Raw genomic sequence first — 3,292 nt, 5'->3', positions numbered from 1 at the left:
TTAAAAAAAAGGAGCATTTAATTCGGGGATAAGACACTTAATTAGCACCTAATTATGCAATATGTTTGATTGTGTTCTGCTGACCTTGCTCTGCTAGGTTAGTGGACCCATTCGCTTTTACTTTAAGTATGTAACAGTTAAATGTGATTTTATTACAATTTCATGAACTAGTTTTTGGTTTGGGTAATGTGTAGGTAATGTTTAATTTTTAGCGTAATTTTTCAAAACAAAAAAAATTCCCTTATATGATGGTTTTGTGCTTCTGCGCGTTTGTTTCTCGTCTAACATGAGAACGAAAGGAGATAGCGACGTCAAACCTTCGCCAATCGATTTCTATGCATTGAAGAATCAGTGCTTTTGAATACGAGCCGGATTAAAACTTGGGTTTCCGAATGCCAGTTGAGTGGCAAAAAATTCCCCTACTGTAAATCGTATGCGATTCTCCATATCTTGTTAATGTTACTTATTCGAGATTGCTCGAAGGTTATATAGGTATCTACGTTTAATTATTTCTTTAACTAAATACTCTTGAAACGATCAGCATCGGACTTCTGGGGTGTACATAAGTACCTTCCCTTTTCGTTCAAATTTTTGCAGTAAATAAGAATATACGTACGGTTTTGATTAGGTAAATTGCTTGAGTAGGTAATTATATCGATTTAAGTATAATTTCTTTCGTTGATTTATGATATTGTTTCTATTGCAGAAATCTTATCTTAGTCCTTTATTTATCTTTTTTTTATTCCATCTGTCATTTGACAAATGTAGGTGCCTTACACAATAACATGCCAGTAAAAATTATTATTATTTGTTCATTCCGTTTGTATTTTACTTAATATTTAAAGATTCTTCAACATCAATTCATTTTCGCATTTTCTTTAGAGGCGGTAAGAGTCTATCAAAGTCAGCTAGGTAATTCAAGTGGCGCCCATTCTTATAACTATCTTGACATATTGACTTTGTCTAAGTCGAGGCTTGCGGCCGATACTCGTAGACCGGCTACCAAATCCCACCTTTTATAATCAGCACTGTAACAACTGGATTCGCACGGCTTCAGCTTTCCTGATGTTAAGGTGCGTCTTTGTTAATAACAGCGTAAATTGTCAACTCCTTTAACTCATGTACATACGGTTTGTTACACGTAATGCACGCGTTGAATATTTTAATTTGTGCGAATATGACTATTGTACTTGTAGTTATACGGTTGTAAAATGAAATTAATTTGTCATCGCTCAGGTTTACTATAGTTAAAATATTTGCGGCTGCATCTGCAGCAGCCGTCACCTCACTGACTTACATATGATATTTTACCTATACCTAAGATTCGAAAAAATTCAAGCGAACTAGCGGCCTTCTGATGCTGCCTAAACTTTTCTAAATACCTACTATGTGAAACGTTTTCATCGAATCCCTAGGCCATATGGTTAAATATTAATGTAATAGGTGTAATGCCTCTTTATGTTCTCTTTGAACAATTGTTGACCTAGGTGTTTTTTATGATTTGAGGGTAATATACTGTCGAAAGAAGTTACTAGAAATCTATGGATTGAACTGCATAACAAAAATACATCCCTTCACATTTTAGGGGTTTCTTCTTCTTAAATTGAACTCGCGCAATATGATGTAGTAGGTAACAAGCTTATTGATACCTAACAGATCTCAGATTTTTAGGATGACAGGGACCGAGCAATTAATTACAGAAAATTTAATTCTAAGCGATATCATACGGTTTCGCTGTGCTTTTTGAGAAGTCCAGTCCAGAAGTTCCTGTTCCGAGTACGCGCGTGGTTTAGACGGGATCCTTTGTATTTCCAACGCTGACCGTTAAATTTTTGCAATTTTATCGTAAGTTTAATTTTACTGGGCCGTTTAATTGCAAGGTACGTTGATGGTAAGGCGGTCATGGACTTTCCTTAATGTTTTTTTTTTCAGTAGATACCGATTGTTAATTTTGTTTCCGTTCCCACTTGAAAAATTGCTACCGTTTCCGCGTAACATAATTCTGTTTTAGGGTTTCGTCAGTGATCGATCCTTGCTGCGCTGCAAGGAAACACTTCGTGGTGGCGCTCGAGACTACCATACCGTTCAGCCAGCTTTCGCCGTTTGGTTCAAAGATTAATGCTCTGTGCATAATAATTGAACCTTATTTTTCGCCGTTACGCTCTAGCTACTGCTATCCCTTCCTTTTTTCCGTCGTTAAGTCGCTCGCTAGAAAAACCGAAACGAAACCACCCCGTCGTGTAACCCATCCTAAATTTACCATATTTTTATTTATTTATTTATTTATTTGCCTTTATTTTTGAGTGGGCGATTGCTCTACCAACCCAACCCACTATACATTTGGAACTATCCATACCCGAACCCGGGTTCGAACCAGGGACCCTTAGCACCACAGTCCATATTGACCACATACTTAAAAAAATATGTAAAGTAAAGTCATTTTTTAGTGTAAAAGTTTGTATGTATACACCGCTTGCATTGCTAATGTTAATTCCCTCGACCGCTTTACAATCCCTCGGGTCAAATCCCTCGGATTTGCAGTCTTGTCTTTTCTAATTTTTTTTACAAGACTGTCACAAAGAACGCAGATATCTAAATTATGTTCGTATTTACAAGACTATATGGTCTATAATCCTTGCCGTTATTTTTCAGTGCAAATAGATGTGAAAAATTACACAATATTTTCAATAGTCGTAGACGAATGATCGGGACGGAACGTACGTACGTATGTGCAGCAGTGAACAACGTCATACTGTAACACTTCGTCTTGTCGCATGCACTTTGTTTCAATTTGATAAAACTTTTACACATAATTTTAAAACGTAGACGTATTTGTAGAAGGCGACAAATTTCACCTACCTTTGCTATATAGAACTATAAAAAACACGTGCAGTCTCATATTTCCGAATTTATTTTATAGATTTGTTGAAAGTACTCTAATATCTCACACCTTCCATATCCTTCATAAAACAAGCTTTCGAATAAAGGTTTGAAATGTCACTAAGCAGAGCCTATTTTATGTTATGTTTGGACAACACGTGCTTCTTGACGTTTATACTGAATATACGACATCATATTTTATATTGTGAGCTTTTAGGTGGAAAGGAATGATACGCTTACATAAGCTTTGAGCTCTAATAACACTTTTTACATGTGCATCGTTCAAGGAAAAACTTGCTTTGGGATTCATTCAAAGCGATATTTATTGTAGTTTACCTTTCACCTAATTCAAACTAGAAGAGATTAGTTTAACAAGATACATATACGTTGCAGTTTTGTGACTTGGAAATAA

The sequence above is a fragment of the Photinus pyralis genome, unplaced genomic scaffold, assembly GCF_008802855.1.
Source record: "Photinus pyralis isolate 1611_PpyrPB1 unplaced genomic scaffold, Ppyr1.3 Ppyr1.4_LG1, whole genome shotgun sequence".
In the NCBI taxonomy this organism is placed as follows: domain Eukaryota; kingdom Metazoa; phylum Arthropoda; class Insecta; order Coleoptera; family Lampyridae; genus Photinus; species Photinus pyralis.
Note: the sequence above shows the minus strand (reverse complement) of the source record.